Here is a 26,725-nt window from a genome sequence, read left to right as displayed (position 1 = left end):
GCAGTCTCTGCTGCCTATTGGAATTCTGGGTTACGCTCCCAATGCCTGATGGGGCAAAAACATTGTCGCGGATCGTTTTGGGTACATGTCATCAGTCTCCTCTCCCTCCCTCCATGAAAGCAATGGCAGACAATCGTTTGGTGCCTTTTTTCTTGGGTTACCTATGCAGATGACATAGCACGGCAACCATGGATCTCATTCAGTTCACCGCTGTGGGTGTGAGCATTGTAAACCCCTCGCGCATTATCCTGCAGTATGTGCAGAACCTGGCAAGGAGACGCAAGCATGAGGATGATTGTGAGGAGGACATGGACACAGACATTCCTGAAAGCACAGGATGTGTCAATTGGGACATCATGGCAGCAGTAGGGCAGGCTGATACAGTGGAATGCCAATTCTGGGCCCAGCAAACATGCACAGACTGGTGGGACCACACAGTGTTGCAGGTATGGGATGATTCCCAGTGGCTACGAAACTTTCGCATGCGTAAGGCCACTTTCCTGGAACTTTGTGAGTTGCTCTCCCCCACCCTGAAGCGCAGGAATACCAAGATGAGAGCTGCCTTGACAGTTGAGAAGTGAGTGGTGACAGCCCTGTGGAAGCTTGCAACGCCAGACAGCTACTGGTCAGTCAGGAATCAATTTATAGTCTCATAGACTCTAGGACTGGAAGGGACCTCGAGAGGTCATCGAGTCCAGTCCCCTGCCCTTATGGCAGGACCAAATACTGTCTAGACCATCCGTAATAGACATTTATCTAACCTACTCTTAAATATCTCCAGAGATGGAGATTCCACAACTTCCCTAGGCAATCTATTCCAGTGTTTAACTACCCTGACAGTTAGGAACTTTTTCCTAATGTCCAACCTAAATCTCCCTTGCTGCAGTTTAAGCCCATTGCTTCTTGTTCTATCATTAGAGGCTAAGGTGAACAAGTTTTCTCCCTCCTCCTGAGTGGGCAAATCTACTGTGGGGGCTGCTGTGATCCAAGTAGCCAATGCAATCACTGACCTTCTGCTAGCAAAGGTAGTGACTCTGGGAAATGTGCAGGTCATAGTGGATGGCTTTCCTGCAATAGGGTTCCCTAATTGTAGTAGGACAATAGACAGAATGCATATCCCTATCTTGGCACCCGACTACCTTGCCAACCATTACTTAAACCACAGACGGTACTTCTCATTGGTGCTGCATGCACTGGGGATCACAAGGGACGTTTCACCGACATCAACGTGGGATAGCCAGGAAAGGTGCATGATACTCGCATCTGTAGGAACTCTGGGCTGTTTGAGCAGCTGCAAGAAGGGACTTACTTCCCAGACCAGAAAATTAACATTGGGGATATTGAAATGCCAATAGCTATCCTTGGGGACCCAACGTACTCCTTGCTCCCATGACTCATGAAGCCGTACACAGGCAGCCTGGACAGTAGTAAGGAGCAGTTCAACTATAGGCTGCGCAAGTGCAGAATGGTGGTAGAACGTGCCTTTGGGACCAGCGATTTGAAGCAATCAAATTTTTGAATTGCTGCTCTCCAGCATCAATAGTGACTGCTCCAGCTCCGCTCCAACTCCGCTCCGTGTTCCAACTCAAATTAATTTTTAACTAAATAAAGTGCATACTATAATTTTGAAAAAAACAAACATTTTTATTCAGACTTTTAAAACAATTTAAATGTCAATGATACAAACTAGAATCATTCATAATTCATTCTGTAAAAAATTATTGCAGCAATCAAGTTGTCTTCCATAGCCTGCTGCAAATCATTTAAAATTAACTTTAAAGCCAAAAACAGTCGCTCTACACTAGCTTAGGTTGTTGGCATGCTCAAAACAATTCTACAGCGGCCTCAATGCGTTGTGGGTAGCTGTGAATGGCCTCAAAGAGAGACTTAACTTTTAGCCTACCAAAAGGCTCCATCGCCTCACAACCTTCTCGAAAGTTTCTCTCAAATAATGCTTCATTATGAATCACAGAAACTTACCGGTGTCTTTCCTGTTTATCCAATTCCTTTTCAAAGTCATCATCTTCTGAAGAATTGATGCTTGAACTATCTCCATTTCCCCGTGATGGCTGAAGACGTCTCAGGGATAGAGGCTCAAACAAGTTCAGAATGGAGACGGAAGTCTGAGAACAGCCTGCTATTTCTGAAGGATGTGAACTTTTCAAAACTGCAAATTCGAATTTTGATTACTCCTTTTGTTGTGTTTCATTTTCTTCAACCTCTTTTGCTGAGTTCAAATGTAGCAATAGATTTTGGTTTTCGAGTCATCGAGCAATATCACAGAGTCCTTCCTTTACCTTTGGTATTTCCCTTGAGGTAAGAAGAATCTGATACCGTGGGTCAACAAACTCCAGCAAGGAAACGAATACTGTCGAAAAGCTTCTCTTCGCGTTTCTGCATGGAGGATAGAATTCCTTCTGCAATTTGTCCACCATTTCCTTGCAAGAATTTTGACATTTTCGCCATTCCTTCATTAAAACTCCTGGGGTTACAGCAACAGCTTGCAGATTCACAGTTGTTTGGTTTGGCTTTGCCAAGAGGTCTTGCAGGTTCTTCACTTCATCCTATTCAGCTTTTGTTAACTTGAGTTCTCTTGTTTTAGCAGCAGCCACTTGTTCACAGTAAGTTTGAAAAACGAGAAGCCGATCAATCATTGCAAATGTTGAACTCCAGCGAGTCACAGCGTCCAATGATTGAGTTACCCCATGTAGATCAAGCAGAACACTTCGAATACTTGGGGTTCGTAGTTTGACAATGACTTGTCAAATTTTTGCCAGAAATTTCTTGGCATGTTTTGTTCAGTCGATCCCAGATTGCCAACTCAAGAGTGTGAAGACCACACTTCATCAGTTGGACTTTTGAGTTGTCCTCATGAAGCCATGTTGGAAGTATGAGGCTAGAGTCATTAACCCATTGCACAGCAGCATCCATGTTGAGTTCAATTTCATCCATTCCTTTAGTTCCTTCATCTGGCAAAATAGCTTCAGTTCTGTCCACATCCCTGTTCTCAGAGGTAGAAATGGTTTAATTGTCCTTGCTGAAATTTTTGACGGCACATGTCATGTTTACTGCATTGTCAACGCAAATGCTCAGCACTTGCATTTCACTGATCCCAGATTTTTCTAAAATAGCTCTTAATTGACTTTTCACGTATGAAGAATTGTGACGTCCTTCAGTGTCGATTATGTCCAAAGTTTTTACCACAGCTTTATCTTTTCTTTCTCCTTAGTACTGAGCATTGATTGCAAGGAAATTTCTGTTTCCATGGGTTGCTGCATCCATTTTCAAGTAGCACAATTTTTGCTCCAAAGCTTTCTTGAGCTCTTTTAGACCAGACTCAGCTGTGCTCACATCTAAATGACAAACCACATTGTACCATGTCGAAACGCGAAGATGCCGACCCATTTCACCAGCAATTTTTTGGAATCTTTGTTCTTTAGCCTGAAGATAGTGAATGGTGTCGAATTCAAGCAAACCATTTCCATCAGCCCTTCACAGAAAGTATTGGCATCCATGGTGACTGTAACCTTTGAGGACTTCAAATATGAGTCAAGTTTTGTTTGCTCAATTTGGGATCTCTTTTCAGATGAAGCTCCGCAAAAAATCTTTTCTCCAGGAGTTTTCAAAGAGTCAGATGAACATTGTTTAGCCGCGTCAGCTTTCTGTTTTGCCTCATCTTCCTGGTATTTTTTTGTAACCAGAGCCGCATAGTTTTCAGGATGGTTACATTTTACATGCCGCCAAAGGTTGAAACTTTCCACGGCACTTGCTTCACTTGTCTTGAAGCTACATGGTTTGAGCTTGCAATTCACTTCCTTTCCACCTTGCATGTTGCCGATTTCTTCTTTGCTTTTCGAAAAAGCCAAAATTTGGGCTTTTCAAATTCAAAAGTAAAGACATTGTTGAGATCCTTTTCTGTAAATCGGCTATCAGTCATAGGGGGGCAGATTTGATTTTTTTGACGATGCCATGGCCAAATCTTCTTGTGCTGCTACCGCATCCAAATATTTCTTGTTAAGATCTTCGAAAAGCAATGAACAAAAGTATTACATTTTTTTATAATGTACCTGCTTGTGATATCTTAACCACTTAAGGTACTTCGAATTTATTTTTGATTTTCTGGACAAAAATGATCGCATTTTCTTTTTACACAAAATTATTATTAAAGTATATTTTAATAATTTTAACATGTTTCTTGCAGTTTTAATGAAGAAATATTTTAATATACATTAATATAAATTTTTATTTATAAATTGCAAGTTAGTTTTTCTTACGAAATTTTGCAATATTTTCCAAGTTTTTAATTAATATCTCAAAAACACTTTAATATAGATATATCAATTAAATTTGGTATGTGTCCCAGCGTTAGTAGTGCTATCATTAATTGCTGAGAAGTAACGAGGCTACTTGTTACAAGGTTCAAAATAAACTTGAACAGGAAAGCAGATTCAAATTGCAAGCACAGTCTTTTTAGTAAAGAGAGCAAATTTTCAGAAATACGTTTTTCCTTCATCAGGCTGGAAACATTATACAAAAGATAGAGCAAATAACAGGTTCGATCTTGTATAATGTTTCCAGCCTGATGAAGCAAAAACATATTTCCAAAAATTTGCTCTCTTAACTAAAAGGACTTTGCTTGCAATTTGAATCTGCTTTCCTGTTAAAGTTTATTTCCAACATTGTACAATACAACATCATTCAAATAAAATTATTTAAACTACAGACGTCGCAAACTGGGGGGACTGGGCCAATTCTATTTCATATTTTTTAAATCTTCCACTATTTAACAGATACGACCCTGGAATATGATTTAATGCTAAAACATGCATTAAAATGGTACTCTTAATTTATTTTGTATAATTAACCGTTTCCAGTAAAACTGTTTCAAAATTGTAATCTGCTTAGATGCTTAGAATGATACAAACAACTTTACTTCTTACTTATTTTTTAACTTTGGAACCATAAATTTTAAACATAATAATAAATAATAACCAAAAATTATTAAGTTATTATGGAACATAATATTACCACTCGTAGCCAGGGGCAGTCAACGACAAGCCTTTCTTTAAATATGAAATAAAAATGACCAACCACCAGTTCGGGATGTCTATGGTTTAAATAATTTTGGATAATGTAATATGGTAGCAAATACTAATGCTAAGACACAGATGTAATTTCATTACTTTATATTAAATCATTTTTGAGATGTTAATCAGAAATCAACTTTTCATCACCTCCTTGAAGGGACTGTAGCTCCCTTAGGAAGAATTTTAGGATATGCATTCACAGAAACGTTTTTTCTTAAAATGACCTAAGGATTCACCCCCAAAATTGTGTTGGACATTTTCCAATCATTCTGGATATATCACAAAAATCACTGCTAATTTATGCAAAAATGTTTAATGTATATTTATATGCCTACTGCATGACTTTTTCAGTAAATTTAAAATTACAAACAATGTTACCAAAAGACTGTTGAACAGATGACATATAAAATAAGTCCGCCAGAGTGATATGGGAGCATGTACAAATGAACGAATGTACCAGTAACGGGAGCCCATCTGAGAAATGAGATTAAGTAGTTAATATCTCTTGCAATATCTTAATATATCAATAAACAAAAACATTATTATTTTTTGCAATATATGTTTGTATCTTAAATGTTCCATCTTGCGTCACACTTTTCCATAATCACAGCACTCAGCGCATCTCATTGATCAACCCTTACAAAAGAAGAATCAACACATACTAATCTAACTAATCTACGCGAGTATGTATTCGCCTAACCTTGGCACAAAGGTGGGAGCAGTCTGCAGTGTTGCCAGATGTCTGATAATTATCTGATTCTTTAATAAAACAAGATATCAGAGGGGTAGCCATGTTAGTCTAGAACTGTAAAAGCAACAAAGAGTCCTGTGGCACCTTATAGACTAACAGACGTTTTGGAGCATGAGCTTTCGTGGGTGAACACCCACTTCGTCGGATGGGTATTCACTCACGAAAGCTCATGTTCCAAAACGTCTATTAGTCTATAACGTGCCACAGGACTCTTTGTTGCTTTTAATAAAACATATCTCCAAAAAGCTTTGTAATTTTGTACCTGTACATTAAATCTTGATTTCGGCTGAAGTGAGAATAACTGTGACATATTACGTAAAGCGGTAAAGTAGATGTCAATATCAATTGTTATACAATCTGTCACTTTTTGGCACCTTTAGGACTTTCTTGCTAAATATTCATTTTGAATTGAAAATGAAAAAAAACACTGGAGCAGTGGAGCAGTCAAGATTTTCTGTGCTTTGGCTCCACTCCAGCTCTGGGCAAAAACCTGCAGCTCCACTGCTCCACACTCCAGCTCCATGCTCTGCTCCAAAGCCCTGCTTTGGATATTTAAAAGCTCGCTGGCGCTGTTTGCTGACTAGGTTAGACCTCAGTGCAAACAGTATTCCCATTGTTATTGCTGCTTGCTGTGAACTCCATAATATCTGAGAGAGTAAGGGTGGGAGGTTGAGGCAAATCGCCTGGCGGCCAATTTTGAGCAGCCAGACACCAGGGCAATTAGAAGAGCACAGCTAGGCACGCTGCGCATCAGAGAGGCTTTGAAAACCAGTTTCATGACTGGCCAGACTATGGTGTGACAGTTGCATCAACACTTCCTTTGTTGATTTAATTCTCTGTAAGCCAACCACCCTCCCTGCTGCGATCACAGCTGGCAAAGGAAATAAAGTCACTATTGTTTTAAAACCATACATTCTTTATTAATTAAAAAAAAAAGTGAGATAACTGACAAGGTAGCCCAAGTGGGGTAGGAAAGGATGGAAGGACAAGGCCACATTGCTTATTGTAGCCACAATACAAATCAAAGCTGTTTGAATGACAGCCTTCTGTTGCTTGGGCCATCCTCTGGAGTGGAGTGTATGGGTGCTCAGAGCGCTCTCCCTCCCCATGTTCTTGGGTGTCTGGGTGAGGAGGATATGGAACTTGGGGAGGAGGGCAAGTGGTGATACAGTAGATGCAGCAGCCATCTTTGCTCTTGTTGGCTTTCCTGCAGCTCCACCAGATGCCTCATCATGTCTGTTTGCTCCCCCATTGGCCTCAGCATCGCCTCCTGCCTCTTCTCATCGCACTCATTTAATGCTTTCCTGGTTTCTGCCACTGAATGCCTCCATGCCTTCAACTGTGCCCTGCTTGAGCTCAGAAAACAGGTCATCGCAAGTGCATTTTTTTTTGCCTTCTAATCTGCAATAACCTCAGGGACGGAGATGATAGCAGGAGCATAGAAACATTTGCACCTGCGGAGGGATAAAAAGGGAGAGTAAAATGTAAGATGATACATTTCTGAGAACAAAAGGGAGACTCTTTCACAGTGAATCAAGCAATTCACAGCGGACAGAACTTGTGCTTTAGGTACAAGGTCGCATTCTCCCTTTTATATTGAGCAGTATGGTGACACATCCCACATGGCTGGGCAACAGAATTCAGTTTCCAGGCAGCCATGGTAAGCCAAAGGGTAGACGGGGTTGGCTTCTTCTGCTTTCATGACATGTGGGAATGGTTTCCAGCTGCAGCACACTCCTTTCCCATAGCACGCAATGCCGGTTGGGTTTGCCATTTAAAAGGAGGGGCTGCAGTTTTTGGGTGGATGTGCAGCACACACCTCCCCCCACCCCACTCCGTGGCTATTCTCTGGGATGATCCCTTCACCCCACCCCCTACCACGTTGCTATTCTCAAGGATGATCCCTTTTAACCAGATGCAAACAGCCCAGCATGAACCGGGTACTTTTACTGTTCCCTTAGAGAAATTCCCCTATTTCAACCAGATGACCACGAATGATATCACTCTCCTGAGGCTAACACAGAAAGATATAGACCGAATGTTGCTTGAATGCAACCAAGTCCCAGGACCATTCGCTCCCATGCTTTGTGCTGCAATGATTTCAGAATACTTGCTACTGGCTTGGCGTAGTAACATCTCCTACTGTGGAGGAACGAAACAAGGCACCCCTCCCGAGAAACCTGCAAAAGCTTTCATAGTACCTCCAGGAGAGCTTCACGGAGATGTACCTGGAGGATTCCCACTCCATCCCCAGACACATTAACAGACTTTTCCAGTAGCTGTACTGGCCGCAAATGCATCCCAAGTTTTCAGGGCGAATCAAACATTAAACACAATTGCTTTTAAACCCTGTACTGTAGTTACAAACGTGCACTCACCAGAGGTGTCCCTTCTCTGACTTCAGAGTCCAAGATCCTGCTTTGGGAGGGTATTGGCTCCAGGGTGATGAAAAGGTCCTGGCTGCAGGGGAGAACGGATTCACTGTTTGCCTGCTGCGCATTCTCCTCCTCATCATCATCCACAAAATCTTCCTTCCTGTTGAATGAGACTCCCCCCTTGCAGGTGTCCACAGACAGTGGTTGGGGTAGTGGTAGGGTCTCACCCTAGAATGCCATGCAGATGATCATAGAAGCAGCATGAATGGGGCTCTGACCTGGAGCAACCGTTTGCCTCCTTTGTCTTTTGGTAGGCTTCCCTGAGCTCCTTAACTTTCACACAGGACTGCTGTGTGTCCCTGGTGCAGCCTCTCTCCATCATGCCCTGTGCAATTTGGGCATATATATTAGCATTTTTCTTTTTGATTGGAGTTCTGCCTGCACAGATTCTTCTCCCCATATAACAATCAGACCCTATGTCTCCCGTTCAGTCCATGCTGGAGCTCGTTTGGGATTCTGGGGGGACTACATGGTCACCTGTGCTGCTGAGCATGCCATGCTGACCATACAGGAAATTAAATTCAAAATTTCCTGGGGCTTTTCCTCTGTACCTGGCTAGTGCATCAGAGTTGAAAGTGCTGTCCAGAGCTACAGCACTGTGATTTTGCATAATGGAAAATTAAGGCATAGCACTAAGAATCAGGAAAAGTGTACTGTATTCCTGACTCTACCACAGACTCACCCCATGAGCTGGAGCAAGTGATGTAGGCCCTGATTCAGCAATCAGTCTGTTCAGTGAAGCACGTAAGCACATCCTTAAATTTGAGAATGTACTTAATCCATCAGAGATTCACTTAAGCACTTGCTTAAAAATGTTTTATTAAACTGAGATGTATACTTTTGCCTCAGTTTCCCTATCAAATGGGGAGCCTTCCTTGCCTCAGAAGGGTATTGCGAGTTATTCAGGTACTACGGTGATGAGCACCTAAGTATATGAAAAATAAACAACATTAATCTGGGTGGAGGAAGCAGGTAGAAAACTACATAACAGTAATCTTGATTTTAGCTTTCACTTTATAATCTACATAGAATCTTTTTTCAAAAAGCATCGATAAAAGGGCATAATTACATAAGACACTCCTGGAGTTCAGGAAATCTTAGAATGCTTTGCCTCATACAATACTAATCTACCAGACGAAACAGAAGATATTTATGAATGAAGATGATTCTGGCTGAGCAATAATTAATAGTGAAATACCATTTGAATTCTCTGTCACACAAAGCACTGTGCTACGTGTTTTGAACATTTACTTTTTTTTTTTAATGAAGCAAAATTATTTGAAACATAACAATAGCTAACATAACCCAAAGGGCTTAATTTAGCATCTGTACATAGTAATTGCTAAAATGAGCTTCCTTATATATAAACATTTTAATAAAGCTGAGGAAATTTTCAGGCAAACAAAAAAAACTGAGTTAAGATAATATTATGACTGAAAATATCTATAGAATAGTTAAGAACTAATTGAACAACACTTTTGAACTCTGTAGTTTCTTTTTAAAAAGAAGCAACCCCCAAAGAAACTAATTAAAAAGTCCAATCATATTTTAAAATACCTGGATATTCAAAGTTATCATGACACTTGGAGAAAGTCAGAAAACACAACCATACAGATCACCTGAACTATCTTAATTCTGTCCCCTCTCCCTCTGCCCTTCCACCCCACATGTTCTGTGCAGCTTTTGGCCCAGAAGGTTTTAATTAAGAATTTGAAAGAGGAAAGTTTGTACATTGAGAAGACACCTGACCCCTTCAGCAGAACAGCACTTTTAATTTCAAGTTTGAATTATATACTCTTTGGCTCTTTCCATGGAATTAACAATGGGTCAGGAGACCTAAAGTTCTTTATCCTTTACAGGCAGAATTTTAGGTATGTTCTTTGTCACTAGATGGGGCAAGGAGAACTAAGGAATTTCATATTCCGAGTCAAGTGAAAGGAAGAGGCCATTTCAGTTCTTGAACCAACCTAATTGCTGCGGGAGACAAGCAGATTGGTGTAAGGATGTAGATGGGGTGCTCGCCAACTGTCTGACCCTCTTCACAGAAACTATCGCAACAAAGAAGAGTAATTTAAGGGTCATCCGCCTCAGAGGACATGGGACCTGGGGGTGGGAAGCTGGCAAAAGTAGCAATGAGCTAGAGTTAAGTAGCAGGTGGGAACAAGATAGGTCATTAAGTACTATCTGATAGTGTCAATAGGCATTAAGCCCCCCCTCCCCCAGGGATTTTTCTTTGGCAGGGGGAAATATGCATCCATGACATCAACTGAGTTAGTGAAGAAGGAGGCTTGTCAGCACACCAGACAATGGGGAATAAGACAATAGAAAGAGAAAAGGTCTGGCTAGCAGTCTCCCTTCATAGCTTTCGAGGAGGTTGAGGTTAACATTTTCAGAAAGTGATCAGAGGACTAAAGTGAAGTAGAAGGCTTGACCTTTGTTGTCAGAATAGACTGGAACCCTTCCATAGAATTACAGAGTAGCTGTTATTATTAACCACAATAACAAATCTGTTTCAGTTTGGTGGAGGAAGGAGAATTGAAGGACTAGCTGGTACTATGCCTCTAAGACATTTTACTATTAGAGAAACCAGGTCAAGCAAGATTACCTCTCCCTCTGAAATAGATTGACTCAGGTTTTTCCTACATTTTCCACCGAGGTTTATGCAATCAAAATAGGTTTGTCAGAACTACTGGGAGGTGAACAGCTCAGAGACAATAGATATATCAGAGAATGTGTCACTTAACAGTTGAAAGTTATGGGTTATGTTGCTGCTGCTTTTCCCAGATGTTGATCTGACTGTCAGAGTAGATATTTCTTGTTCTTCCTTCCCTGTATACAAGCCATCTGGTTCATGCTGAATAAAACATATATCCTCTTTGGACCAAAGCAGCTGGAGCTGCTGCTGGGGACTGACTCAAGGCAGACATGGTACTGATATGCAAACTAACGAATTGCATAGAGAAGGTAGACTAGGTTCTCTTACAGTACTTAGGGCTCGTCTAGATGAACAGTGAGTACATGGTACACAAATGGGCTGTAGCTTTACACCCCAGCTTGCCATGCACTCATTATTCATCTAACCCAGCCCGTATCCACTCTCAACAAAGAACAAGGGAAAAAGAAAGGCAGCAATTTAAAGATGGATTAAAAGGGAAACCCTTTTCCTCCAAGACATTGTTAGCCTGTGAACCTCATCATCGCAAGATACTACTGAAGCCAAGAGCTTATCACAGAGGTTTTCAAACTGTGGGGCATGCCCCCCAAAGGGGCATGGAGGAACAGTCAGGGGGACAAGTGGTGATGCCAGGAAGCTCAGTCTTCAGCCCTGCATGGTAGGGCTCGATGAGGGAGTGCCACATCCACCCTAACTCCCCTCTTTTTGTTTGGGGGAGACAACCAAAAATTGTAACTCAAAGGGGGGGGGGCACTCAGCCCAAAAAATTTGAAAGCTACTGGCTTTAGTAGGATTCAAAAAGGGTTAGCTATATACATGGAGAAAACAATGCAATCTGGAATTCTTGTCGCTTAAGACAAATTCTTATGAATTGCCAGGTTGTTACAACTTGTCATCAGTGTGATGACAGCAAATGGTCCAGCAGATTCAAACTGGCATATTAGAAGTGCAGAAAATATTTTAGTTATTCTTTAAATACATCTTAACTTTGATCATTGTAATGACACTAAGTACCGAACTTTAAGTCTATGCCGAATAAACCGATAGTGGAAATCTAGAGTGATTTACAACCACTCTTCTTTGCAAATGACTCTGCTATTGCTTGCTGGCAGACTTCTAAGAGGCCCTGAAATCCAACCAACACACTTCACAACAGACCTGTCTCAAATGAAACACAGAAATTACAGAATTTGTACAAGAAAATTTAGATGGATATAACATGCAAGGTGCACACTAAATATCTTTCTGCCTCCCTTGGGATATCAGTTTAATTTGATAAGTACGACAGTTAAGCGTAATGTTAATCCTTTACAGTTTGATAAACAGAATATTCATATGTAAATGTATCAATGGTTTATGTGTTACTTTTTTTACTGTACTGGGAAAAAACTGTACCTGCACTTGGGCAGGAACCTGAAAATTACCGCTGATGGATGGCTGCTACCAAGAATCTATTCAATGGACTGGGATCTGAGAAATATAACCCATTCCATTATGCAGTGTGTGTTCAAGTTAGAATATTGTTATGACAAGCCAGAATTCCTGTTTAAAGATATCTAATAAAAGAGACTTCATAAAGTTAGATAGAGAAGCCAGCTATATAAAGAGTTGATATCTATTAAATCCATATTCAACATGGGTTAGTTATTTAAGTGGACAATGATGAATGGTTTGATTCTCCCACTGTAGTTCTCAGCTTCCAAAAAAGGATTCATGAACCCTACAAGTGATTCTTAAATAAGCATGACAAAAACATTTAAGGGGAATTTTTACTCTTAGTCTTAGAGTGGAAAGATGTTAATGAGAGAAATAAAACACAGACTGAGGGTAGGGTATAACTTTACATGATTAAAAAAAACTGATCCATTTGAGACAGACAATAAAAGATGCTAACGTATTCAAAGAAAACTAGACTTCCCACTAATTTGAACACACTTCACAACATAAGGAAGGTACTTTATGACACTTTCTTTTGTTCAAAGCTATCGGAAACAAAGATTGCTTTGCAATAGAAATAAAATTACAGGGAAAAGATTAATTGAAAATTTCAGTTATAAGGTATACAGAATTTAAAGTCTGTTCCCTCATTCATACCAAGACCTGACAGTGCTTTGCAGACTTCAACACACTGTTCAGCAAACATACTCCTGTCCTCCAACACCTATTATATTTCAATTCTGACACCTCTTTTCAGCAAAGACTGCCAACTGTGGTGTTTTTGTGATGCGAACAAATGAGTCAGACTAAACAGGGATAAACAGAAAGAGACCAAGTTCGTTTCAGGAACAGTTGCAAATTGAGCACTTGTAACAAAGGCTCTTTAGTTGCCCACAGAACATGTACAACAGTTAGTGGAAGTGTGTTATTACTGCAGTGCCCTTCCTCAACTCTGTTCTGGAGTGACCGGTGATCACAGAATCATAGGATCGGAAGGGACCTCGAGAGGTCACCTAGTCCAGTCCCCTCAACATATGGCAGGATTAAGTATTACTTAGACCAGTGTTTCCCAAACCTGGGATGCCGCTTGTGTAGGGATAGCCCCTGTCGGGCCGGTTTGTTTACCTGCCGCGTCCGCAGGTCCAGCCCACTGGCCACAGTGCACTGCTCCAGGCCAATGGGAGCTGCTGGAAGCAGCGTGGGCCGAGGGATGTACTGGCCGCCACTTCCAGCATCTCCCATTGGCCTGGAACAGTGAACTGCGGCCAGTGGGAGCCGCGATCAGCTGGACTTGCGGACGCAGCAGGTAAACAAACTGGCCCGGTTCGACAGGGGCTTTCCCTACACAAGCAGCATGCCAAGTTTGGGAAACACTGACCTAGACCATCCCTGACAGGTGTTTGTCTCACCTGCTCTTAAAAATCTCCAATGATGGAGATTCCACAACTTCCCTGGGCAACTTATTCCAGTGTTTAACCACCCTGGCAGTTAGGAAGTTTTTTCCTAATGTCCAACCTAAACTGCCCTTGCTGAAATTTAAGCCCATTGCTTCTTGTTCTATCCTCAAAGGTTAAGGAGAATATTTTTTCACCCTCCTCCTTGTAACAACATTTTACGTACTTGAAAACTGTTATGTTCCCTCTCAGTCTTTTCTTCTCCAAACTAAACTCAATTTTTTCAATCTTCCCCATAGGTCATGTTTTCTAGACCTTTAATCATTTTTGTTGCTGGCCTCTGGACTCTCCAATTTTCCATGTCTTTCCTGAAATGTAGTGCCCAGAACTGGACACAATACTCCAGGTGAGGCCTAAACAGTATGGAGGAGAGCAGAAGAATTACTTCTCATGTCTTGCTTACAACACTCCCTCTAATACATCCCAGAATGTTTGCTTTTTTTCCCACAACTGTGATACATGGGTTGACTATTCATATTTAGCTTGTGATCTACTATCCCCAAGATCCCTTTTTTGCAGTACTCTTCCTAGCCAGTAATTTCCCATATTCTATGTGTGCAATTGTTTGTCCCTGCCTAAATGGAGTACTTTGCATTTGTCCTTACTGAATTTCATCCTATTTTCTTCAGGCCATTTCTCCAGATCACTTTGAATTTTAATCCTATCCACCAAAGTACCTGCAATCCCTCCCAGCTTGGTATCATCTGCAAACTTTATAAGTGTACTCTAAATTATCTAAATCAGGGGTAGGCAACTTATGGCATGGGTGCCAAAGGCGGCACGCGAGCTGATTTTCAGTGGCACTCACACTGCCCAGGTCCTGGCCACCGGTCCGGGGGGCTCTGCATTTTAATTTAATTTTAAATGAAGCTTCTTAAGCATTTTAAAAACCTTATTTACTTTACATACAACAATAGTTTAGTTATATATTACAGACTCATAGAAAGAGACCTTCTAAAACCTTAAAATGTATTACCGGCACGCAGAACCTTAAATCAGAGTGAATAAATGAAGACTTGGCACAGCACTTCTGAAAGGTTGCTGATCTCTGATCTAAATCGTTGATGAAGATAATGAACAGAACCGGACCCAGAACTAATCCCTGTGGGACCCCACTCAATATGCCCTTCCAGCTTGACCGTGAACCACTCATACATACTCTGTGGGAACAGTTTTCCAAACAGTTATGCACTCACCTTAAAGTAGCTCCATCTAGGTTGTATTTCTGAAGTTTGTTTATGAGAAGATCATGCAGGACAGTATCAAAGGCCTTACTAAAGTCAAGATGTATCAAATCTACCGCTTCTACCCATCCACAAGACTTGTTGCCAGTAGCGTAGCTGGTGAGGAGCAGGGGAAGCGGCCACTCCCCACTGAGCACATTCCCCAAAAGTGGCGCCTTTTTAATTTTTTACACTCACCCCAGCCACTCCGGGTCCTCAGTGGCAATTTGGCGGCGGGTCCTTCAGCCGCTCCGGGTCCTCCGAGGCAAGTCCTTCAGTCTTTGGCAGTTTTTCTTTTTTTTTTTTCCCCCCCGCTTTCTCCTCCCCCCCGCCTCACCGCCTGCTTCAGCACTTTTTTGTTTGCTCTCCCTGCTGGTAGAACCTGGCTACACCAATGCTTGCTGCCCTATCAAAGAAAGCTAGTAGGTTGGTTTGACATGATTTGTTCCTTGACAAATCCATGCTGACTCTTACTTATCACCTTATTATCTTCTAGGTATTTGCAGACTGATTGCTTAATTATTTGCTCTGTCATCTCTCTAAGTACTGAAGTTAAACTGACTGGCCTGTAATTCCCCAGGTTGTCCTTATTTCCCTTTTTATAGATGGGCACTATATTTTCCCTTTTCCAGTCCTCTGGAATCTCTCCCATCTTCTTTAGGAAGAGTGAGTAGTTATCCATATATCTAATCCATCAGCATTTCTAACCCATCCATCACACTATCATATAGGCGTCATTCAGTCCTTGGCCTCTCTGCTATGACTGAGGACAAACAGTGCCAACTAGTATATGTGATTATGAGTTTGTGATGTGGACACTTAGTAACTGTTTGAAGATCATCAACTAATTTCACATAAAGCCGCTGAAAGATTATTGGTTGTCTGGGCTTGACTCAAACTGGCGTCAGGGAAGAAAAAAGTGTGGTATTCTATCACTAGTCCTTGGGTTTTCCATTCCTGGGACTTCTGATTTACACAACAATTTCATTCTGATCATTTTTATATTATTTGAAGTCTTTGGATATAGTTGGTTTTTCCTCTTACATCTGTCGGAATCCCAAGAACATGTGTTTAAAGTAATGCATGCGTCAGAAATCAGGGTGCTGGATGGGAGACCTAAATTTTCTGTCTGAGAAAGTCTGAGCTATGGCTTTTTGCACTAAAAGTTAATTCCCTAGCTTGGCTTTTTTCTTATTTACACTATGCATTACTACTCCAGTGAGACACATGCACACAGTTTGACATCAACCATATAAACCTTATTAATCCAAGAATTTGCATCAATTTTATACAACCAAAAGAGATATGCAATCCCTATGAAACCCCTGTGACATGCCAATGATACCACTATTGGTAGGAAAGAAGCCTATCCTAGAATCATTGTGCAATCATCTGAACTAAATTAATTATGTAAGGAAACTAAGCACAGCAGACTGTATGGTACAGTAGCTAACCCTGAAAATCTCTAACTTAGATTAATGTGGTCTTGACATTTACCGACAGCCTGTGGCCAGCTGCAATTATCCCTGGATCTGAAACATGCAACTTCACAAAAACAAAAATTTCTGCAGAGCTGAATTTCAACTGAAAACTTTTGTCCTCAGTATTTAAAAATGGTTCAAGGTATCTCCTGATAACACAAGAACTTGTTCAATAAAAAACAGCAGCAGAATGGAAGAGCGCTCCAGGGCTTGAAAACATTACCAACAGCCCTCTTTAGCTAAAGGACTAACTCTGCTGCAGCCATGAGAAAAATAGGAGACCTATGGCAGGGACCAGAGCAGTGCCCTAGTTAGAAGCCCAGTGTGTTCCTTCCCCAGAACTTGCTAGGAAGGGGAGCACTGTTCACCTGCCAGCAAAGCACTGCCTCTTGACTCTGCCAGGGTTCCTAAATGTCTGATCAATTTGGAACACCCTCATTCTCTTGTTGTGAGTGAGAAGGAGCTTAGCTCTGATCTCTGTTCCCCTACTTCCGGGTTTAAATGTGAGCTTTCAAGCACTGAAGCTCAGGGTGCAGCAGTGAATCCAGCCTGATACTTGCCAGCACTCACCCACTTACCGGAAAGAGTTCTTGCTTTGCCAGTAGCCAGGCCATTTATAAGCCTTGCCAGGCCAAACTGAGAACACGTGCGTGACCTGGAGAAATAATTAAAGAGTCTAATTTAAACTTCCAGGATCTCTGCAGTCAAAATATGTCTCAGGCAATAGACTGAAGAATAGAAAAAAATACTGTAGATTACACTCTTTTGGTATTTGACATAAACTCCATATGTCCAGGATGAGACAGTAACTGTTTTTTGCCCAACATAGTATCACCAACAGTAAATTTACAAAGCTTAATGTGTTAATCTCTGGTTCACCATCAAATGCAGATTAACAGCAACCTTTAATCAAAACCTCTGAACATAGTTCACTTTATTAATATAATACATTGACTCCTTGCTATAAATGCAGTCAAGATTATTGTATATGATCTTACATTTTTGTGTAAAACAAACGTAAATATCCATGTTTGTTATATTTGAAACCCATCCTTGCCTCCCACACAAGTGTGTGTAAACTTTGTCACACTAACAATCAATCATCTGTTTTCTCACAAAAAGGATCAAACTATTCAAAATAATCCCAAAGGCTTTACTACAGACTTAAAGGGCCTCTTTTTGAAAATAGAAAATTTTAAGATTATTTATTGGTAGAAGTTGAGAAATCAACAAACAATTACATAAAAGTGACAGACAACTTTATCTCAGCATGCTTATAAAAAGGTAATCTGGAGCTTTGTTGCATCAGTCATCCTTTTTGATTACTCATATACAGTTAAAAAAAATCCTGGGTTAACATTTTGGATATGTTTGCATACAAGTGGATGAGAGGGTTAGAGCTGAAAAAACAAACACTGAAATCCTTGTGGTTTGTTGCAGGCTAACTTTCAGTCCCCCATTTCCTTAAGAGGTTGTAGAGTTGTCATCTACATTTTAAAAAAATATATTTTTTTAAAATAGTGAAAGCTGGCTAGGACTAACAAAGTCCATTTCCACTATGACAGCTCCTTTGTTCAAATTTAGCATAGCACGTGTGCTAGCCTGATTATTTGCACTAAAAATGGAAAACAGATGTTTGGGGAAACTGTACAAAAGGATGCCTGGGGACATTTTTAAATTGTCCTTGCATGAGTTCAACCTTCTTCCCCATGATCATTCTCAGACCATCAGGGCCTGCTCCTGTCACCTTTGACTCTGCTTGCCAGGGATGTATTGGTTACTATGTCATTGACTGTATAGCCTCAATTCTTGTAGAGAATACTCTTTTTTGTGGGTAGTTCTCTTGATTAGGTACTATCCAGCTTGAGTTAAGGGAAGAAGAATCTGACCATAAGTGACAAGTCTCAGCCCTAGTTTCCCTGTGGTTAAGTCTTTCCACTGAAAGGCAATTCACGAAGCAAGTAATGATAATAATTTTAAACTATTTCTCTACAGTGCTAACAAGCAGGCCTAGGTATATTCATTTAATTCCCTTTCTCAAAAAAACATACTTTGGGAAAACAGAACTCAGCATTCATAGAAAACAAGCAAACTTCATGGATTGAGGGACCTTGTGGATTTTCCAGTTTTCCGCAGAATCTAAGTGTTCATTTTGTAAATTATGTTCCTAGCAAGAGAGATTATTATAATGTTGCTTAAATGTACACAGAATTTTAAAGACAAATATTTAGTCATTGTGACCATCATTACAATTATTTGTATTTCCTCCTACCTTCAGGCCAAATCATGGCTCACGGATCTGCCTGTGGACCACATCACGCACTGAATGGGGAATTAGCCACCTTTATGGCTCCATTCCACTTTTCCCAAGATCCTGCAGAGGGCTCACCTTGAGTTTTGAGCTATCATACACTAGGGAGAGGCAGCCACTTTGTGGGCCCAAATTGGTTCCAGTCCTGTGAACTTTCCTCAGGAAAAAGTAATACAGTCCCAGGCTCTCTTAGCTTATCCACAGGCTCCCTCTGGGGTAAAGAGACCTCTTTAGGGGAGTTGTTGGAGGCAGCTGTGACCGGGGTGAAGGAGAACCTAACAGTGAAGTTCTCTTGGCACCACACTGCCAAGGAGTAGGAAGAGATACTGGGTCTCCATAGCTGGCAGAGCATCCACAGGGATTGCCTTTGTATCCTGCAAATCCCAGAGGACCAGACAGACTGCTCATTCAGCAGGGGCAAAGAAACCCCAACACCACAGTATGAGAGAAAACTCAATGGGCAACCTTTACTGACACTTCTTCCCCTTGGCTCCTTCCTATGGATCTGATTACAGAAGGGGGAAATCCAGCCCTTCATCATCACACAATAGTTATCAAAAGAAGCTTATAAAAACTGAGAGAAGCTGGAGGGTCGTCCTAGAATCCATTTTCTTGATATAAAATATGGAAATCTTGTGGTTTGAAACAAACGCATTACCCCCCACACCCCAATACTGCATTCACTGTGAACTTGGAACTCTCATGAATTAGCACTGGGTGCTGTTATTCCCCATTTTCTAATACAGCACTTTTCTGTGTTCGTTGCTTATATGCAGCACAACCCCCCATTTTACAAGTTTTAAATTTATTTATTTATTTTTACTTAAGAAAAATTAATTCCATTGACATTTTCATTTTGGAATCCCCTGTTTTTCACAAAAATCTCTTTCATCCTGCAAACCTTCACCAGTGTGAGTAGTTCCATTAAAGTTAACAGGACTACTCATAAGTAAAAATTTGCCACTTAAGACCAGCAGGATCGGGCCACAGCTGCTTGGAAGGTTCTCCAGCACAGGATATAGCTTCAATATTGATCATATCTATCTGAACTCCTTGCTATAATATTGTTATGACTTAAATACAATCAGATTCTTAAGATATGATGACAATAGTACTCTTTAAATAGGTATTTACGCGCAGGATCACTCATGCTATTTTTCTACTGGACTTGAAAAACGGAGAGAGAATGAAAGTGACATGATACATTCCCAAAGAAAATATTTTGCATCTATTTTGGCTTTGATTTCTATCCTATTGACTTCAAAGGGGAGTGCTCCGCTTAAAAATCAATGGCATAATGTGGCCTGAGAAGTACCTTGTTTTGCCTTCCAACTACAAAAATATTAGTGCCATTACAATTCAGAAAATTAGCACCGTGCTTTGCTGTGAAAAAATTGTTGCTGAACTAGACTGAATTGCCTCAAGTTTCCAACTAGTGATAAACTGCAATAAAATCAAGAGTCAAAACGTTAAGACTGAAAATTCATATTAAGTGTCTCTCCCAAATAACAGATTCACTTATAAGTATGCAAAGCTACAAACTCAGAGATTTGTTCTATGTTCTTATGCCATGTCCCTCACCGTGGTACTTGTGCAACTTAATAGCTAGCTTTTCACAAAATACTATAGATTTAAAAGAAAAATTATATTCTCCTTTGACATTTTCCTCTTAGAACCCCTGTTCAAAAATGGAACGGACCTCTGGCAAGCCCCACACCTGCAGGAAAAAGAAAAGGCTGATGCTGAATTGTTGGACAGCTCCCTTCAACATAGTGAAACAATCACATTAAAGAAAGCTTTGGGGTGGGTCAATAGGGGACCAGGAATGAGAATGCATTAGTGTTATAGGAATATGGAGGGGCATAACATACACAGGATGGCAAAAGGGTGCGGGGAGAAGAAGGGAAGGGAAATGCATGCCTCTCATCCTTTAGAATCTATGTTTCAGTATAGACTTTCAGGTCTTGATTAAAAAACATGTAAGCATATGTTTAACTCCACTGAATTTAAAATTAAACACATGCTTAATATTTTTTTCTTGTGGCTTGATCCTGTTCCAATTCGACGCAATGGAAAAATTCTCACCGTCTTGAATGGTGCAGGATCAGTTCCTTCGTGCTTACATAAACATCCCTCACTATGCATCTAGGTAATGGAAAATCCTTCAAAGAGAATGGCAGTACATCTGACTCTGTTTTATTTATTTAAAATACAAACAAGGAACAGTCAGACTACTGATAGCTTGCATTAATAATTGCTGTTACAGAGCTTTGCAAAGAGGATATTATTACTGATTAGTCAACATTAACTGGACAACTAGGACTCGTACAAGCATCAGTTCTTACGTTTTTAAAATGCTGTGATAATTTCAAAACAGAAATTTGTTGGTTTCAGTCCCAATGCAGTTTTGGATAACTTACTGTCATAACAATTTAATTAGGAATAATTACCCAGAAGTCATTTTCTTATAAATCCCCATTTCATTTTTAATTTATAATACTTACAGCCAGTTTGCACACACAATAAATGTTGGTTGTTTATATTTGACCTCATATTTCATGTCTGATATTACAGGTGAAATGTAAAGCCCTCATGTAGTGCAAAAAACTAAATCAAACCTCTGAATTGAACTGGTTGCTAACACTATGAATAGCCGTTACTCCCTTCCCCTCTGCTCAGACAGCCAATCATCCATCCCCATTTTATTACAGAAGATAATGTTTGCACTGAACATCCCAACTCCTCCCAAGAGCCTTTCCCCTCCCAGCACATGATTCAGTCCTGGAAATAAAATGTATTTGGAATTATTAATTAAATAGAATCTATTCAGCATCAGCCTAATAGACTGTGCTGTCAGGAAGTTTTTCTGACATTCATCCAACTATATTTACCCACTCCACTCCCCCAAGTTACCTTTTACATTAAAGTACTTTGTTTCTACCTACAGAACATATTGTTTTACCAAAAGGATACTGAGACAGTGGCTGTAGAAATACAGAAGGTCTGTCCCTGTACAGCGCTTAGCACAATGGAACTCTGGTCCGTGACAGTAACACAAATGATAAATAATAGTTCTCTGATCCATCATATTCTAATGTGATAAGGCAACGTTACATATTTGTTTCACTGCTAATCCTATTACATGAAACTATGTTAAGTATTCTGTGTTGGGAGTGTGCACAGACACTGCCCCTTCCCTCATGTGACAGTAATAGCCTCTATATTTCACAAATGCAAAATAACACAAAATAATATGAAAAAAGAACATAAACTACATAAAATGAAAAACTCTCCCTGCAGCAGCAGCTCCTGTCCAGCAGGGCTTGGCCTGACTCCCCACTCCAGGCTCACAGATTTGCAGAACCACTCACATTTGGCCTGCTCTCCCCTCCCCTCCCCAGTCATGATGAAGGGAGTGGCCAGGCCACATTTTAACGGGATCGTGTGGCAGGTAGCTATGCCCAGAGCTGGGCCCAGCCCTGTGGGACAGAAGCTGCCACTGTGGAATGGTCTCACTCTGCAAACCCTCCCCCATCCCAGGTCTCCCACCCAACCAAGGAAAGGGGATAGGGGAGGGGTGCCTGGGTCTAATGGGGGGAGGGGTGGCGGGGTGGGTCTCAGTGAGGGAGGGGGCAACTTAAGGGGGGGGTGGGAGTGCCCAGTAAGGGGTCCCTGGGGAAACAGAGAGGGGACTGGAGTGGGGTGGGGACTGCAAAAGGAAGCAGTAGGTGTTGGGAAGATCCATGGTGTCCCATGAGGTTTGTATTACTGAGTGGGATGGAGAGGTAGGGATTATCTGGGGGCTACGGAACTGGGTAAATTTCAAGGGGGGGAACCTAAGCAGCTGTCTGGGATGGGTAATAGTGGTGGGGCCTGTTAAACAACTTAATGCGTGGAATAATACATTGTACTTAATAAAATTATGTAGCATAGATTAACTGGGTTTATACACTGTTTTCATTTATATACAGTCATCTGCATATTTTATTAATTTAAATGTAATAAAAAATAAAACATTTTAATGGATAAAATAATAAATGCCCAAAAAATAAAATGAAAAATTTAAAAGAATGTCATAAGGCTCTAGCAATATCTATGTAACAAAAATGCTCTGATCATGCCACTTTGACCACATCACCTGCACTCTGCTCCCTAAACTCTCTGCCAGTTGTGCTTCCAGTATCTCAAACTGCTGAGCAGTTTCAAGCAACCTGCCTTTACTGGTCAGGGATATCAAAAATAGTGATGGTAAAAACATTTTCACAGTTCTCTGAAACAGTTCCACAGTTGTTTTCCATAAAATATTGTACTGCAGAGTGCATAATGATGTGGGAAATATCAACATTTTCTGGTGTTTACTTGAGATAATCTGTCTAAGTCACTTGTGGCTTTGCTATTCATAAGTAATACAACTGTCTCAAAATCAGGCAGATAAACCTACCATCATCTATTTATAAATATACCCACCATTCTATGAATTACAAAGTCACAGTTGATATCCTGAGATACAAAAAGCTTTGCATACATGAGCATGTATACCTGTGCCTTTTCAACCAGGTTAGATGATTACTTAAGAAATATAGCCCTGATTTATTTAATACTTTGTATATTTGCTAGTGGTAAATTTCTTCATGAACTCTTACCCACATTCATCAAGAATGTCTACTGTATTTACAGACTTTCAACTTTAATTTTAAATGATCTACAACCATACAGCATAGAATGTCAGGGTTGGAAGGGACCTCAGGAGGTCATCTAGTCCAACCCCCTGCTCAAAGCAGGACCAATCCCCAGACAGATTTTTGCCCCAGATTCCCTAAATGGCCCCCTCAAAGGCTGAATTTACAACCCTGAGTTTAGCAGGCCATTGCTCAAACCACTGAGCTATCCGTCCCCCCAACCCCAATCTTCCTTCCATGAATGTCATGATTTAATATCAGTTTGAATAACTCAAAAATTCATGTTGAAAGATATTTGTGCAAAAAGTGGAGAAGAAACTAAAGAGGGATATAATGCAAGTTAAGGAATGTTTAATAGACAAAAAAAGAAAAGAAAACATTTTAACAGCATACAAATGATGATTTAGTGAGTTTTAAGAAGAATTTGCTAATTTAAAACCACAACTTGCTTACCTAGATTTCAAGAAAATAAGATAAAAACTAAAGTTGCTGCTGAAAAGACTTGCCAAACAAGTTTTACTCACTGGGAGGATTAGATAATACAGGCTGCGATTCAGCAAAGCACTTGAGTACCTGTCTAACTTGAAGCATGGTCTTATAACTTATCAAAGTCAAAAGGACTTGAGCACATGCTTAAAATTAGACATGTATTTAAATGCTTTTCTGAATGGGGATGGATTTAAGCATATGCTTAGATGCTTTGCTGAACCAGGGCAATAGCATGGAGGGAGATAGTATCTCTTACGCATTGTCTCAATTAAAATGACAAGTATATATTTATTCATATGTAAGTTTAACTGTTGCATTTAAGTTCCCATTTCTTATCTAAAATGTTCTTTTAAAAAATTATTTGAAAGCCAAAATGCCTTTCACCTAGCTTTTCTTAAACCAGGAAAGAGAGGCTTCATTCAACCCTGCACACTGAAGACAGACTGAGTTAATAAAGCCATGCCTCCTGGAAGAGCTGCTCAAAAGCTTTTAGGAAATGAAATTAAAACACATGACCGCAATGAAAAAGGAACTCTCCTTCGGCACTATAAATATCCCAGATACCATGGTACATGCCTGCAAATGATTTCATTTAACGATATTATATTAAAGTAAAAGCAATACATAGCTAAATCAATGCATAATTTACTCAGCAGTGTAACATCTGTTTTATAGGACACAGACTGTTTTATATGAACTCTAACCGATCAATGTCAACTTAGCCTTTTAATTACTCCGATGAATTTATTTAACAATATGCCCTACACCAACTACAGCCTTGCAATTTCCAAAGGAAATTTCAGGGGTTAGTAAGTAAATCTGGGTCTAATCTGCAATACCACATATCTGAAAAAAAATGGATAGTCTTGAAGTCAGATTCAGACTCTGGTCTCTTGTATGAAGAGCTGGAGAAGACTGAACATGGCATGAAATACATTTGCATAGTCTGAAGCAATGAACAAAATTTCTTTATTATAAGGACATGTTTGCAAATCCTGCAGTGTCAGCACTGACCTCTGCGTAGCTGATTTCCCTGCATTGCTACCCAAGGAGTGGAGACAGGATAGTCAGAAAGTGGATTCATGCCTCTAGTGCAGTTTGCCTCACTAATTTCCTATAAAAACAGTTGGGATGAAGAACCTTTTCTGGTAAACAACACTCATGTATTCTTTTAATTTATTCATCAAACATACAGAAAGTCCAAATACTCAATTATCTGGCAAATAAAGAACTGCAATACTACTAATGACTATAAAAATCTTCCAAATCCCTCATGTGAACACTAACCATGGATGTCAGAAAGATTTCCAGCCTAATACCAGTATATGTTTAATATAAACTATCGATAAAATAAGCTTTGATTTGGCTAATGTTATAATTTACCCTTTGCTACCTCTACATTCAACATTGGTTTTGGAAATGTATTTAAAAATGTGCAAATGTTGGGTTTTTTAACTATCATAATTTCATTGCACAGCAGGGCTACTTTTTGTTTAATATTACTCTAGTGTCATTAGTTTAGCGCTATGTGACCACTGAACCCAGCCTCAAATTAAAACAGGGAATCATGTAAATGACAATTTAATATGCAATATGTTTAAAAGTGCACTTTTTTCATGTCATGAACATTGTTTATTTTCTAACTTAGATAGCATCTAAATGGTATTCTCTGAGTTCATTATGGTCAGTCTAGGAAGGAAACTGCTTGCAGATTTACAGATTGTGGCAGCCTGGAGGGAATTACTGTATTTTATAAGGATTATGTTGCTAATAATACAACCCTTTAGAGGCTCTCTCCCCAGAAATAGCCACTCTCCTGAAAAACAGCATAAGCAGCTGAAATCAGTATTCCACACCAGCTACCAGCAACTATGGAAGATGCAGAACAATAATTATAAAAGGTAAAGTATGAAAGCACTGGAAATAAACCTGGACTCAGGCAGGAGATTGGGGATTCTTATTATTTGTGTTACAGCAGTGCTCACAATGAACAGGTCCTTTCTGGACATTTTGAAGCAGAACTCCTCACTGAAGTCATTGCTTAAAAATCAGTAGCAAGATGTAACCCAGAAAGGGACACAATCACTAGCCCAAACTAGAGTTTAAAATCTAAGAAACAAACAACAAATGAAAGGATTGGGGAGAGATGAAACCCACACGATAAAGAATGTGTAAATTTTCAATTATCCGTTATTCCCATAGAGCCCTCTGTCAAGCCATTAATGGTTAGCTGTTTAAGAAATTATAACAGTTTCTTTTGATAGTCAGTGGAATCACCTTCCATTTCAATATAACAGAAATTATTTTATACAAATATTGATTGGCTCAGAAGCGAACAGCACTTAGGTTTTCTCTTTGGACAGTGTTTTTCTGGAAACTTTTGTGTTATGCTGTCCAAAGCAAAAGGTTGTTGGTAGTAGGCACAATTTCAGGAGCTATTTTTACATGAAGACAAAATTTATTTATTTTACTGATATTTCCACTAGACAGTGTCACAGGTTGTTTTATTACCATGCACTGAAATCTTTGAGCCCACTTCCTCTCACCTGCACCAGCAGAACCACATTGGTTCAATGAAACTACTCCTGCTTTACACCAGTGTAACTGAAAAGAGAATCAGGCCCAAATGTGCATTGCCTGTTCAAAGCACAAAAAGGGGCTTTGATTTGCCAGCCTCCATGAAGTCTCTGACTAAAGGAAAACC

The 26,725-nt window shown here is 40.1% G+C and overlaps 1 protein-coding gene across 1 annotated transcript in view; it reads right to left on the bottom strand.

Annotated features, from left to right (window-relative positions):
- LAPTM4B (lysosomal protein transmembrane 4 beta) overlaps positions 1–26,725 on the bottom strand; it is a 121,071-nt gene that overhangs the window by 93,231 nt on the left and 1,115 nt on the right. The window lies entirely within an intron of this gene.

Source organism: Gopherus evgoodei, chromosome 2, assembly GCF_007399415.2.
Source record: "Gopherus evgoodei ecotype Sinaloan lineage chromosome 2, rGopEvg1_v1.p, whole genome shotgun sequence".
Taxonomy (NCBI): Eukaryota; Metazoa; Chordata; order Testudines; family Testudinidae; genus Gopherus; species Gopherus evgoodei.
Note: the sequence above shows the minus strand (reverse complement) of the source record. Positions and strands in the feature narration are given on the sequence as shown.